General features: G+C 34.3%; 1 protein-coding gene across 1 annotated transcript in view; it reads left to right on the top strand.

The window, feature by feature from the left end:
- DIPK1A (divergent protein kinase domain 1A) overlaps window positions 1-16,359 on the top strand; it is a 97,320-nt gene that overhangs the window by 21,681 nt on the left and 59,280 nt on the right. The gene's annotated exons all lie outside the window — the stretch shown is intronic.

The raw sequence follows: 16,359 nt of genomic DNA, 5'->3' as shown, positions 1-16,359 counted from the left end.
GAATGACTAAGTAACAGTATCTCAGAGAATGACTGGATAACATTTTCTTTTGCAATTCAAGTAGTTTCCAATTTTTTGCTCTCACAAAACTGAAAAAGTACCTAAATGAGTTGTTTGCTAATTCACTAATAGATTAAGTATATTTTTGATGGTAGATTACTATTATTTTTGTCACATAGCTCAAAAGATTCCAAAGAATTAAGAAATAATTGCTCTAACAAGACTTCCATTCTCATCTTCTCATTTATGTGAAGGGATATGGCTTCTCACCATTTAAAGTTATAAAAACAAAAAGTAGGGATAGAATTGATCATGAGCCCTATTTCATTCTGGCAATAAATAGTCACTCTATGAAAACATGAACTAATTGAAGTAGAAAAATTTTACCCGTATCTTTAATAAAGATTTTTCGTTATGTTTAAGACTTTTTAAAATCAAAATTTGCAGTATATTTATATTTTAATCAATTGGGTGGTAATAATTATTGTAAAGAAAACTCACAACAGAAGAAATTGTTTTAACACATTGAGTCCTTTGTTACAGAAAATAAGGAGAAATTTATTTTCAATTTATAAACAGGTCTTTGTTGAGGAAAATATAGAGTGGCCAATAAAAGACTTTCCAACATAAAATGTATTATATTGAAAATAATTTGTATGGGAGGAATCACATTTCCTGCTGTTAAACCTTAGTGGATAGCTTCATTGGTCAAGAGAGTGTGATACTGGCAGAGGGATAGACACGTAGATCAGTGGAACAGAATAGGGAACCCAGAAATAGAGCTACATAAATATGAGTGATTAATTTTTTATAAATGCTATAAAAGCAATTCAGATAGAGGAGGGATAGCCTTTTTATTAAGTGGTGCTGAACAATTGTATATCTGTCGGCAAAAGAAGAAGCTTGGCCTAAATCTTATACACTAATTAACTCAAGGTGGATCGTAGACAGAAAACTACAAATCTTCTAGGAAAAAAAGGAGAAGAATCTTTGGGGTTTGGAACTAGGCAAAAAGTTATTGAACTTGACACCAAAAGCATGATCCCTAGAAGAAAAAATTGATAAATTTGAGTTTACCGAAATTAAAATCTGCTCGGTGAGAAACATTTAAGAAGATGAAAAGACTTGGAGAAACTATTTGCAAGTCACATATCTGACAAAGGACTAGTATCTAGAATATATAAAGAACTCTCAAAACTCAACTGTAAAAAACCAAACAACCCAATTAGAAAAATGGGAAAAAGACATGCACAGACATTTCACCAAAGAGGACATAATATGGCAGATAAGCACATAAAAAGATGTTCAACCTCATTAGCCATTAGGGAAATGCACATCAAAACCACAATGACATACCATCAGATTAGATTAAATAATAAAAAAATAATAATGACAACACCAAATACTGGTGAGGATGCAGAGAAACTGGATCATTCATATTCTGATGATAGGAATGTAAAATATACAGCCATTATGGAAAAAAGTGACAGTTTCTTAAAAAAACTTTTTTTCACTTTCAATAAATAAATAGGGGCAAATGTTACGTCTATGAAAAAGATTCTTTTAATATTTTTTGTAGAATTTTGAATATGAAAGCACTTTACATTGTTATTTGAGGAAAGGGCCAAGATAGAATAACATGATGGAGATACAATGGATACTACCTATATTTGCTAAAGACAGCAGCATGTGAATTTTGTCCCCTATAACTATCAATCCTTTCAAGAGACAAATAGTAAATATTTGTCTAGATGGGATGCCATCCATCCCGGCTGCTGGGTATAGAGAGCTTAGATTCAAACATTGGGCTGCTTCCATAGGGAAGCTGTGAGGATTATAGCACTACCAGGAGGCTGCTTTACCTATTGGTGTTGGGAGAGATGGATGTGGGGGCATGGGTAGTTTAAGGGAACCAATTAACTAAGGGAACCTTAGTTAATGTTTTAATAAAGACTTTCTATGAAAAGCTCTAACGTATTGATTAAGTGTTTAGTTGTATAATTTAAGCAAGTATGTTTTCCTCTGTATTGTAAAGAACAGCATTTAAGTTTTAATAACCTTTTTGTTGGACAGTTCAAAAATAAACTTTGAAATTCTTTATAAATGAAGGAGGAGGATGGAATCGTCCTCAGATCAAGGTGTGATTTTTAACTCTCAAGTAGACCTTTGGGCACAAACTGACAGTTACTTTTTATTTTTAAGATCCAATGGGCCATATTAAGCAATTTCATAAAAAATGAAGATCAATGAGATTTTTAAAAAAGATTTTATTTACTTATTTTTAGAAAGAGGGAAGGGAGGGACAAAGTGAGGAAGATAAACACCAATGTGTTTATTGCTGCATCCCCAAGTCACACCCCCAAGCTGGAGACACCCCAGGCATGTGCCCTGACTGGGAATTGAACTGGTAACTTTTTGGTTCACAGGACAACACCCAACCCACTTAGCTACACTAGCCAGGGCCAGTGAGAAGACTTTTGATTGTGCATAGCTGTCTGCATTTCTTTAAGTCTTGCTCTAGAGAATGTTATTTCTGAAAGTCATCCTGACAAGTATTGCTTATTTAATATGGATACTAGTAAAGCTTTAATAAAGTTTGGTTGGTAGAAAAAATATGATCAACTAGACTGTTGATCGTTGCTCAATTTCTGACCTTTAGTCAGGTATTTATTCAGAAAAGCATCACTTAGCAGGTACTTTCCCAAGTTGCAGATATGATACCTCAGAGGAAAGATTTTACTCATTCTACTTTGGAAAATCCTAAACTTAAGAAGTAACTGTCAAGAGCACTCTTCTACTTACTAGCAGACAGCTATGCATAGTGAAGGACCTTTTCACTGCCCTGGCCAGGTAGTTCACTTAGAGCACTGTCCTGATATGCCAGGGTTGTGGTTTCTTTCCTGGTCAGGGCATATACAAGAATCAACAAATGAATGCTTAAATAAGTGGAACAAGAAACCAATATTTCTCTCTCTTTTCCTCTCTCTCCCTTCCTCTCCCTCTAAAGTCAATAAATTTAAAAAAAAATTAAAAAGAAGAAGAACCTTCTCACTGATTTTTCATTTTTAACAAAATTGCTTACTCTGTTTCTTCCATTATGGCCTAAGACATTCACTCTGAATTATTTTCTCATTTGAGACCAGTCTCCTGAGATCTGGAGACTAATTTCCCATTTAGCCAGTTGTTAAAAGCTGTCAAACATTTTTATTGTAGGCCTATGCCTGGCATGGGCTTTCTGTCTTTACTTGTTAATGTCCAGTGTTGACTCTTTAACAATCTAGTCCCTCTTTGAGTCTTTATAAAAAAGTTTGGGAGAGAAGTCTTCTGGTCTTCTCCTTCTAATGTGATTAGGCAAAAACCAAAGAAGATTATCATCACCTCGTGCTCTCACGACCCCGTAGGACAATGAGGCAGTATGAAATGGTGGTTAAGAGCATGAGCTTAAGAGTCGGACACGCCAGGATCAGATCCTGGATCTACCTAAGTCTACTTAATTGTAAAATTATGAAAATAATAAAAATATTTAGTTCATGGAATTATGAGGATTGGACGAAATAATGTATATAGTGTATATACAGTATACTTTGCTCATAAACAACAAAATGATAAGGGGAGGGGGAAGAAAATCATTTTTTTTCTAATGCCTTTTTCATTTTTTTTAAATCAGAAAGAGCAAGTTTCTACCATTAGATTGTTAGTAGGTCTCTAATTCTGTGGAGCTGTGAATTTGGTAAAGGTTAATCTGCCATTAATTTAAAATCAGTTTTATTAGCCTTTAAAGCACACTTTGCTGTTTATTTAAGGCAGGCTGATTTTTTTAATGTGAAAGGCCAGACCCTTAACAATAGATAGTAGAAAAAGTACTGCTTCTTAACTTTTTATTGAAGTATAAAGTGCATAGAAAAAAGTATGTATAGGATCAAGAAATAGAACATGTCGACTCTTGAGAAGGAAAATAACTGCCAAGAAGGGCTCCTGTGGTTAACATGGCCTAAATTCCCAACCAGAGCCTAGCAGCCATGGCTTACAGTGGCCTCTCGTGCACACTGCATATCAGGGAAAAGGCACAGACTGAGCTGCCAAGCCTCCTGCACTGCATTTCTGCTGGATCCTTTTAAAGAAGCTCTGGTAATGTATTTCTACCAATAGAACTGAGACGTCCTCATCCAATAAGAGCTGCGAAGCTATACCCTCATTTCCATCTTTACCCACCAACCAGAGCAGCTCCATTAAGACCAATCAGAACACAAGACTCTGACCAATATGGATAGCAGAATTGGGACCAATCAAACTGCAAACTTGGAGTTTTCATTTGCATTAAAGTGGAACAGTTAGTGACGGGGACATGAGCTTTCTCTATGTAAGCCAGCCTCCCCTTTGGTGGAGTGCAGTTTTGGTTTCCTGTGAAGGCTGCATTACCCTGGTTTGCAAACTGTTTTGCCTGAGTAAAGTTTCTCCTTTTACTGCACCCCAGATTGGGGACACCAGTTGGTACTGATTGGATTGGTGGCAGCGACCTTTTGCTGACAGCTTTCCAGTATTCTAGAAGCCCCCTTCATGTTCTCTTCCTATCAGAATAATGCTTACTTGCAATGGTAACCACTTATACTGACTTCTAATAGAATAGATTAGTTTTATCTCTTTGTTTTTTATATAAATGGACTCATCTTTTTGGCCTGGCTTCTTTTGCTCAGCATTATGTTTATGGGAGTCATCTATATTGACATGTGTAGTTATGTGTATTTATTCTTATTTCTGTGTAGTGTCCTATTGTGTGAGCATACCTTAATTTGTTTATTCTACTGTTAATAGGTGTTTGGATTACTTACAGGTTTCAGCTATTACATATATTCAAGCTGTGGACATTCTAGTACCTATTTTTTGATGAATATATGTAAGCATTTGTGTTGGACTGGAATTGCTCGGTCATAGATATGTCTTAACATTGTTTTAATAAACAATTACAGTCAGTTTTCCAAAAAAATTGTACCAGTTTAAACCACCTGTAATCAACTAGAGTTCCAGTTGCTCCATGTTCTCACTGGTACTTGGTATTATATATCTTTTTCATTTTAGATGTTATGATAGTTGTAGAATGATATAACATTGTGGTTTTAATTTGCATTTCCCTGATGACTAATGAAATTAGACATCTTTTCAGCTTTATTTGCCATTTGGATAGCTTCTTCTGGGAAGTCACAAAGTTCAGGTCTTTTGTTTACATTTCTATTGGGTATTCTGTGTTTTCTTATTGATTATCCTCCCTATGATCAATTTAACCTCTGCATGTCATTTTTCAGACACAGTATTGTTATATCTTCTTCCACTTTTGTGGATTGTCATCTTACTCTATAAATGTTTCTTAATGAACAGAAACTCATAATGTAATTAGATTTCTCAGTTTTTTTTTCTATATGACCAGAGTTTTTATGTCCAGTGTAAGAGGATACAAATACTTTAGGTACTTTAAGGTCACTGATGAAGATATTTTATGTTTTTCTCTGAAAGCTTTATTGCCTTATCTTTCACATTTAGAATTGTAGCTCCTGAAGAACTGATTTTTGTATATGCTATAATTAGAGCTTAAGATTCTTTTTTTCCCAATTGGATAGTCAAAATTGGGTGTTGAAATTTTCTGAGGAGCAGCATGAATACTTTGGTAATAGTTGGGTCATTCACTGCTAGAATGAGTTCTAATCCTAAGCCAAAGGAGACTGAGAGAGCAATTTAAGACCATTTTCTCTTTCCTGGTTCACCATGTGATTTCCAGCACAATAAAGCAGGTAGGAATTTCTGTTGAGATCCCCATAAGCTGAAAATTGTGTCTGCTAGAATTAGGTAGAAGTGTGATGTGCAGTAACTGCGCAGCAATACTTGTAAATTACTCACAATGGGTTAGTTACCAGTAAATGTCCTATGAGGAAGTTGGAATGATTGGAGAAAGATGTAGATCTGATGATACCTCATTTTGAACTTTATATGAAAGGTTTTTATTTTTTTAAATAAGCTTAATAATATTGCCTTACATTTATAGAAAAGTTTTCTTAGTACTGTTATTTACACTATTTCATTTTGATCCTTATGGTAACTAGCATTGCACAGTTTTCAAGACAGATACTGTTCTAGTTTAACAGAGGGGGAAAAAAAACCCTCAGATCAGTTAATAGCTTTATAAATAATTTGACAAAACTGATAACCTAGTAGTCTTATTTCTCTTAAGGCACCCTTAAAAGACTGCGCTATGCAAATCGAACCAGCAATGCTGGCAGCCCCACAATATGATTTATTCTTTGAAAGGGACATAAAGCTTCAGTGTTTAATCAAAACCAAATATTTTAGGTCTGACGGATGACCTGGAGGGGTTTGGCTCATAGAGCTTGATAATATCACATTTTTCTATTGTCTTCTTTTTATTGTACAACTGTCAGTTGGATTAGCTCTTCATAATGCTTTAATCTCTTTCTCTAGCACTGTACAACTGAACTTTGTGTTAGGAAGCAGACGTAGAACCTAAACACAATTATGTAATAAAGTGGACTTAAAGACTGGTAAGAATTTAATTCCAAACAATGTAACTCAGAGGTCATCAGATTTGTATTATCCTACTCAATAGGATAATACGTCCTATTAGCTCCTAGCAGTTGGTGGGTAAAGAGTATGTAATTTTTAGTTTTCTCTAGAGTAGCCTTCAGTGAATTGCATATGATGAACATCTGTAGTCTATATGAATTAATAATATCTCAAGTAGAAGAGTGAAGGTTAAAGTCGTTTCTACTAATGGTAGATTTTGTTATTAAAACAGCTTTAAATGACCTATTCATTAAAAGGCTCAAAGTTAAATCATCCAGGGTTATATATAACAGTATTAAATAAAGTAATAGGTCAAGGTTCTTGATATCTGACAGAGGTGCATGGTACTTACTATGGTGGTTCTGGCAGAACTGGGCTAAAACAACCACTCTAAGCTGCTTTTATGTTCTCCTTCACTGTTCCCCTCTGCAGAGAAACTAGACTTTGTTTTTTGTTTTTAAAACTACTACTATTTAGTTAAATGAATGCAGAGAGATATGATCTAAATGATCATCACTTCAACTCTGTACTACAGTTTTGTGACAGTGATGTTCTTCTGACTCTAGTACCAAATCTGCTCTTTTTTTAATAGTAGAGATCATATTATCTGTGGTTTAACTTGTTTAGTTAATCAAGTATGGAATGATGTATTTATATCTTCGCTCTATTATTTGAATAAGTTATAAGATGATAATTTCCTCCAGTTATCTAAAATTGTATTGTGAACCATGGAATTAGATTTAATGATCCTGATCCAACCTGTTTTTTTTTAAGAAGATTTTATTTATTTATTTTTAGAGAGAGGGTAAGGGAGGGATAAAGAGACAGAGAGAAACATCAATCGGTTGCCTATGGCAGACTCCCAACCTGGGACCTTGCCTGGCCTGCAATCCAGGCATGTCCCTGTTCGGGAATCAAATCAGTGACCTTTCAGTTTGCTGGACAATGCCCAACCCAGTGAGCCATGCCAGTCAGAGCTGATGTGCTTGTTTTATAGGTAAGGAAGAAACAGGCTCAAGTCACACAGCTAGTCAGTAACAGAGCTAAGATTTAATTCCTGGTCTTATGATCATGACTCCAGCACCTGCCACTTTTAAATATATTAGGCCATAAGTTTTTAAAGAATCTTACCAAGTTTAAAGATACAGAATTTCCTAATTTTGTTTTAATAGTTTTTAACCCAGTCCTAACCTCATTTTACTTTGATGACTGTAGAACTTAAGTATATAGTCCTGCCATGGCCAGGTTGCTCAGTTGATGAGGGCGTCACCCTGATAGGCCAATGTTGCAGGTTTGATCCCTGGTCAGGGCACACACAAGAATTAACCAATGAACACATCGATAAGTGGAACAACAAGTCAATGTCTCTCTCTCTTTTTCCTTTCCTTTCTCTCTCTAAAATCAATTTAAAAACATTCACAGTCCTTTAAAAACCTATTATGTACAAAGTTTCAAAATAAAAGTATACTGCCATTTCTAGCAAAATATGGATTGAGAAAGAACCTACGACTTTCAGGTTTTTGATATGCCTTATATAAGAAAAGTTTAAGATACAAGCAACATAGTGTTTTTAAATGTTATTTAGGTAGGCAGTACTGCTCAATAGAGCAGTTGAAAGACTGTTGAACTGGGAGTGTTGAGACCTGTATTTTGAGACTGTCACCAACTAGTTGTGTTATTTCAGACAAATGGCCCATCTTTTCTGGGCTTTGTTTTGCTTGTCTGTAAAATAAGGAAATAGGGCTAGAACTGTAACTGTCTTTTCAGTAATTACTGTCATTATTGCACAGTGTGAGAAGTTAGGCAGAGCAAGTTTGTTGTCAGAAGTCTTTGGACATGAAAATGATCTGTGCTTAATATTCTTTATCTTGACATTACTAAGTAACCACAGGCCAGCCAGACAGTGATCAATCTCCATCTGTAGAACAGCCACTATTGTCCATGTATAGAAGTCTGGAGAAGGGCCAGATTTTATTTTTTGCCAGAAACACTCTTGGCAAATATGTATCCCTAGAGATGTCTGTTTAATTTTGTGGTACAGTGCATGGTTTACTGAAAGAGAAAAAGAATGCTGAGCTGTTTCATTCTAAATGCTCTCGGAGATAGCTCATGTTCATTTGTTTCCATCCTCTCTATGTTTCAAGATGTTTTGAGGGTGGAGGTGAGCCAAAATGAAATGAAAAGAGGAGGGTGAGGAACCTTCTCCAGTATATGCAGACTTTGGAAAGGAATTTGAACTGTGTGAGTTGTATGTGTGTTTACATGTTTTAAAACTTCTGATATATAGTATTAAATATCTTGCCATATTTGTCGTTTTAGACTTTATCGTGCTATATATCTGTTTAGAAATCTTAAAACTTCTTAATTCAGTTCTCAATTCTGTTAAGCATTTAAAGCCCTCTACATGTGGCCCGTTTTTCTCCCTCTTGACGAATTAATTCAACGGATATTGTTTTCAGCATCTAAGTGCAAAACACTGTGCAAAGTTAAAAATAAATAAAATCCAGCTTCTTGCACATGTATAATATTAGTGTTATTTTTAAATTGTCCAGAATTATTTTCCCATTTAGAAACTTTTCTACCTCATTCCATTCCACTTACCTGTTCTTGCTAAGGTTATCAGTGATCTCCTCATTGCCACATTCACTGGGAAGTTTTCGACCTTAACTTTACTTTTTTTTATGGCATTGGGTACTGTTGACCATGCCTGCTTTCTTGACACTTTTTCCTTCCTTAGATGGTGTAGAAACTATTTATATTTTGTATTTCTTCCTGGAACTTTTTTCTTAAGGAACAAAGTTTCCATTTTGTTGATCTTCATTTTAGATCGTTTTCTATTTTATTAGTTACTGTCTTTATTATTCCTTTCCTTCTACTTCCTTGGTTTTTTCCTCCATTCTGTTTATCTGTTTTGCTGTTCTTTTTATAACTTCTTGGGTGTTGTTTAGCTCTTTAATTTTTAAAAAGTAGACTTTATTTTTAGAGCAGTTTTAGATTCACAGCAAATTTGATCAGAAAGTACAGAGAGTTCCCAAATACCCTGTACACGTACAGCCTCACCTACTGTCAACATCCTGCGCCACAGTGGTACATTTGTTACAACTGATGAACCTACACTGACACATCATTGTCACCCAAATTCCAGTTTACATTGGGGTTCATTCTTGGTGTTGTATGTTCTATAGGTTTTGACTACTGTATAATGATATATATCCACCATTGTGGTATCATACAAAGTAGTTTTACTGCCCTAAAAATCCTGCGCTCCACCTATTCATTCCCCTACCCCCAGCCCTTGGGACCCACTGTTATCTTTACTTTCTCTATTGTTTTGCCTTTTTCCAGAGTGTCATATAGTTGAAATGGAATGTAGCCTTTTCAGATTGGCTTTTTTCATTTAATATTTATTTAAGGTTTCTCCCTGGCTTTTAAGTGCTCGATAGCACATTTCTTTTTAAGACTGAATAATATTCCATTGTCTGGATGTATCACAGTTTATCTGTTCACCTACTGAAGGATATTTTGTTTGCTTCCAAGTTTTGGCAACTCTGAATAAAAGTTACTATAAACATCGGTGTGCAGGTTTTTGTGTGGACTTAAGTTTTCAATTCATTTGGGTAAATACTAAGGAGCATGATTGTTGGATTGTTATAATAAGGGTATATTTTATTTATAAGAAACTGCCAAACTGTTTTCCAAAGTGTTGGTACAATTTTGCATTCCTGCCCACATTATGAGACTTCCTGTTGCTCTGTATCTTCACCAGTATTTGGTGTTGTCATTGTTTTGAGTTTTAGCCATTCTAATAAGGGCTTAGTGGTACCTCATTCCGATTTGCTGTTCCCTAATGCCATATGATGTGGAGCATCTTTTCATACACTTTTTTGCCATTTGTATACCTTCTTTGGTGAGATGTCTTTAGATCTTTTAACTCAGTAATTTTCAAACATTTTTTCTTATATCTTTAAGGCTATAGATTTCCCTGTTAATGTTTTAGTTGCTTATCTGTTTGTATAATTTAAGCCTTTTGAATTTTGTTAAGACTCTCTTTATATCTCAGCCTTAAAAAAAAGAAACGGTTTCATGTGTGCTTGAAAATAATGTGTGTTTAGTATGTTAAGTGAAATGTTCTATATTAGGTCAAGTTTCCTAATCATGTTACTGTGATATTCAACTCTTTTCCAGTTTTATTGATGTTTTTGTCTACTTATTCTACCAATCGTTGGAAGTGGTGTTAAAATCTCCCACAGTTATTGTGAATCTGTCTCTTCTTGTAGTTCTGTCATTTTTGCTTTACCTGTCTTGAGGTTATATAATTAGGAGCATATTATTCCAAAAATGTTGTATCTTTATAATGGTTTCACATTTTATTATTAGGAAGTGTCCCTTGAAGTCTATTTTGGCTGGTACTAATATAACTATTTTATCAGCTATAGTACCAGTTATAGCTACATCAGCTCTCTTTCAGCTTGTGTTTGCTTAGTATAACTTTTTCCATTTTTTTATTTTCAACCTTTTTGTATTCCTAAATACATGTAATTCTTACGAATAGTACATTTTTGATTTTTGTTTTGTTTTTATTAGTCTACAAATATTTATCTTTTAATAGACTGTTAATCTTTGTTTTTTAACAGGCTCATTTTGTTCATTTATATTTCATGTTGTTATTAATGTCTTTGGGTTTAAATCTATGATCTTGTTTTGTCTCTGTTAGCTTATATGATGCTACTGTCTTGGTTCTCTTCCATCCTAAGTATTTCTTAGTTTTTTTGTGTGTGTGCCATTTTCTGTTCACCAGTTATTTGCTCATGGTTCCCAGGACTCATTATTTATCTTTTATTTTTCTTACTCTGTTTACTTACCCTAGTTGACTTTATTAATATTCATAATTTCAACTACTACTTAGTTGCTGAGATTCAGGCCTATATATTTAACTGCTTCCTGGACTTTAACACTTGTAAATCCTATCACTGTTCCAGATTCAACATAACTAAAACCATATTTACCTTCCTTTACTCTAAAAGTGATCTACTTCCTGTATTTCCTGGACTGGTGTATCACTACTATTCTTTTTCCAGTACATCCTGTTCTGTGCTCCTTGCATATCTAGTGTCCAGGTCTTGGAGCCATCTCCTTTCTATTCCCAAAGTCACTGCCTTATTTTTTCATCTTTATAATTCACCTAGTTCATTACAAAAGTCTTCTAAATGGTCTTGCTACATTTATTCTTATATCACTACATTTTATTCTCTATTGCTTTCAGAATGATCTTAAAGGATTTTAAGCAGAAAATGACATTAGATATGCACTTTAGAAATATAACACTGAAAACTTCTAAATATGGCAGAATTATTAAAGAAGTCTAGTGGCTATGTCCTTTTTTCTCCAGTGGATTCTCTAGAGCAATGACTTTCAAACTTTTTCATCCACAATATGTAGTAAGAAATATGTTTTTAGACTATCACCCAGTTCACGCACACACAAATAAGAAACAAAAGTTTCAATAGCAATACTTACCTTTTCTACTTACTTTTTACTGCATTCTGGTATTCTCTTGTCTAGGCTATTTCGGTTTTTTAAATGTTCATTTTGCTCCACTAAGTTGATTTCATTACCTCTAGTTTGAAAAACTCTGCTCAAGAATATGTCTCTTTCAACTGATCCTAGACAAAAAGAGCAAAGGCATTCCAGTGGAGAAAGGGTAGTCTTTTTCAACAAATGGTTGTAGAACAACTGGACATACATGTGAAAAAAAAAAGTGCAGTAACTGAAATGAAGAATAAACTGGATGGGCTTAATAGCAGATTTGGATGTCAAGGAAACTCAGTTAACTTAGAGACACATGAAAAGAATATATTAAAAATGGAAAAGCAAGAAAGAAAAAAGATTCATGAAAACTAGACAGAACTTGAGAAACCTCTTCAACAGTAGCAGACAGTCTAACATACATGTAATTGTAGTCTCTAAAGGAGAGGAAAGAGAAAAAAGGCCCAAAATATTGAGAAACAATAGTTAATTTGGCAAAATATAAACTTGCAGGTCCAAGAAACACAAGAAGAATAAATTACAAAAATAACCACATCGGGTATGTTTTAGTCAAATTGCTAAAATCTTGCTGTACCCAGAGAAAAACAACACTTTATACACAAGGAACCAACAAAATTGCAGTTGATTTTTAGCAGACTTGTACTATAAGAAATGCTCAAAGAAGTTTTACAGGCTCACAGAAAATGATACTAGAGGGTGACTTATATTTCCAGAACTGAATGAAGATCAATAGAAATGGTAAAAATGTGCATAACTATAAAATACTGTATATTATTTATTTTATTCTCTTAATTTATTTAAAATAAACAGGAGTGGTAAAAACAAATATTATAGTACTATATTTTGGAGTTTATACCAGTAGCATGAATAGTTGGGATAATTAGAGCTGTGCTTTTACCAGATGATCATGTTTAATGTTTAATAGTACAATATTAACTCTAGATAGTGTTAAAAGTACATATTTTAATCTCTAAAGCAACCAGTAAAAGAAAATGCAGAGTTACAGCTAAAAAGCCAATGGGACCACAATAAGATACGAATTTATATCCACTGGGTTGGCTATAATAAAAAAGATGGCCAGTAACAGGTGTTGGCCAGGATGTAGAGAAATAGGAACTCACATGTATTGCTGATGAGAATCTAAAATGATATAGCTGTTTTGGAAAAAAATTCGGTAGTGCTTCAACAAGTGTAACATAGACCTACATATGACCCAGAATTTCTGCTCTTAAGTACAATATATACCTAAAGGAAATGACAGTGTACAGCCATACAAGAAGATATGCACATGAATGCTTATGCAGCGTTATTCATAATTGTCAAAAAGTGGAAACAACCCATGTCCATCAATGGATTAATGGAAAAATAAAATGTGGTATATCTATACAATGGAATATTGTTCAGCAAAAAAGAAGAAAAAAAGTATGAACACATGCTACAAAATGGATAAACCTTGAATGAAAACATTACACCAAGTGAAATAAGCCAGTGAGAAAAGACCACATGTTGTATGATTCCACTTATATGAAGTGTCCAAAATAGGCAAATCTGTGTAGAGAGGAAGCTGATTAGTAGTTGCTTAGAGTTGAGTGGATAGGAGTGCCTGGGGAAGGGCACCTAATTGGGTGTGAGTTTTCTTTTTTTTTTAAGTAATTTAAAAAAATTGTTCAGTTACTGTTGTCCTGCGTTTTCCCCATTGCTCACCACTGCCCCATCCCCTCCCCATTCCCACAGCCAGTGCCCCCCATTTCTTTTAAGGGGATGAAAATGTTCTAAAATTAGGTTTTGGTGATGGTTGTACAACTCTATGAATGTATATGTATATTTGGAAAACATTGAGTTGTTTTTTCAAACAGTTTGCTTTAAGTGGGTAAATTATATGGTATGTGAATTATATTGTAGTAAAGCTGTTTTTAACAAGTCAGTGGGGAAATAAAAATGAAATATTGAAAACTTTTTTTTCAGGTAACCCCAAAGGAGGGACAAGGAAACAAACAAACAGGTGACACGAATAGAAAACAGATATCAAAATGGCAAATCTAAATCCAACCAAATCTAATGTAAATGTTAAGACTAACCACTACAACTAAAAGACATAAATTGTCAAACAGAATAAAAAACATGACCAAATTGTAAGTTGCCTACAGGCACATCCTTTTAAAACAAAGACATTAAGGTTGAAAGTAAAAGAATGGAAAATGATGAAAATGATACACCATTAGGGTTGATATTTTAATATTGGGCAAAATATACTTAAAAACAGGGAGTGTTACCAGAAATAAATAGGGACATTTTATAATGATAAAGACTCAATATTATCAGAAGACATAATCACAAATGTATATGAGCCTAAAAAAATGTAGCTTCAAAATATTTGACATGTAAGACAAAACGTAAGGAAAAAAGGACTCATCCACAATCATAGTTGGAGATTTTCACATACCTTTCAGAGTAATTAATAGAAAAGAAAATGGAACTGCCTTTTGATCCAGTGATTCCCCTGCTGGGACTATACCCTAAGAATACCAAAACGCCAATACAAAAGAACCTATGCACCCCAACATTCATAGCAGCACAATTTACAATAGCCAAGTGTTGGAAGCAACCTAAATGCCCATCAGTAGATGATTGGATCAAAAAGTTATGGTACATATACACAATGGAATACTACGCAGCAGAAAGAAAAAAAGAACTACTAAACTTGGCGACAGCATGGATGGAACTGGAGAGCATTATGCTAAGCGAAATAAGCCAGAGGGCAAAAGACAAATACCATATGATCTCACCTATAAGCGGAACCTAACCAACAATGCAAAGATGCAAGGAAAATATGACCAGCAACACTGAAAGGAAAAGAAATCAACAGAGACAAGAGGGAAGGAGGGAGGGGGGAGCAGGGAAAAGGAAGGGAAGGGGAAAGTCAAGGAACATATAGCAAGGACTCATGGACAAAACCAAAGGGGAAGAGCTGAGGGAGGGAAGGAGGGAGGGAGCAAGGGAAAGTGGTTGGGGGTAGGCAGAGACAAATGTATTTGAAAAAATAAAATAAAATTTAAAAAAAAAAGGAAAAAAGTAGGCCAAAAGTCTACAGATATAGATCTGAACCACCTTGACATACTTAATATTTATAGAACTCAACAATTACAGAATATAGAATCTTTTCAGGTACTATGGAACTTTTACCAAGAGAGACCATATACAGGGCCATGAAACATATCTTAATAAGTTTCAAAAGATTGAAATCAGACAGAGATGTTCTCTGATCATAATTAAATTGAATTAGAAATCAGTGACAAAAAGATATCTGGGGAATTTCCAAAGATTTTGAAATTAAACCATGTATTTCTAAATAACTATGGGTCAAAAGAAAATCACAAGGGAAATTGGAAAATATTTTCAACTGAATGATAATGAAAAACAAACGTCAGCATTTGTGAGATACAACAAAAGCTTTGCTTAGAGGGAAGTTTATAGCTTTGATTGTTTATGTTAGAAGGGAGGAAGAGTTAAAACTTACTGTGTAAGTTTCTAACTGTGTAAGCAGTTAGAAAAATATAAGCAAGGTAAATCTAAGAAGGAAGAAAATAGCATATATTAACTAGAAAGTAGAAGAGAAAATTAACAAAACCAGAATGGGTTGTTTCAAAAGTTCAGTAAAATTGTAAAAACCCTGGGAGAACACAAGTTATAGATACTAGAAATGAAAGAAGGAGTATCATTATCGATCTATAAACTTTCAAAGAATAAGGGGATTCTAGGAACAACTTACACCAATGAAATTGACAACTTAGTGAAATAGAAAAATTCCTGGAAAAATACAACTTGCCAAAACTCACACAGAATGAAATAAAAAATCTGCATATTCTTTGGTATGTCAGAGAAACTGAAGTTATAATTAAAAAAACATTCCCACAGAGAAAACTCTAGGCCCAGAGATTTTAACTGATAATTATGAAAGAAACTATAACAATTTTGCTAATGCTTTCAGAAAATAAAGGAAGAAACACTTCTCAACTATGAGGCCAGTATAATTCTGATACCAAATCATGGTAAAGACATTATAAAACAATTGAAATTAAAAACATTTATTATGAACATAGGCATAAATCTCTCCTGGTTTTTCCTTTTATTGATTCCAGAGAGAAGGGAAGGGAAGGAGAAAGAAGAAGAGAGAAACATCAATGCCAGAGGGAAGCGTTGATTGGTTGCCTCTTACATATGCCTTGACTGGGGACTGAACCC

Source organism: Pteronotus mesoamericanus, unplaced genomic scaffold, assembly GCF_021234165.1.
Source record: "Pteronotus mesoamericanus isolate MK-2021 breed Mesoamerican mustached bat unplaced genomic scaffold, CSHL_Meso_final scaffold_31, whole genome shotgun sequence".
NCBI lineage: Eukaryota > Metazoa > Chordata > Mammalia > Chiroptera > Mormoopidae > Pteronotus > Pteronotus mesoamericanus.
Note: the sequence above shows the minus strand (reverse complement) of the source record. Positions and strands in the feature narration are given on the sequence as shown.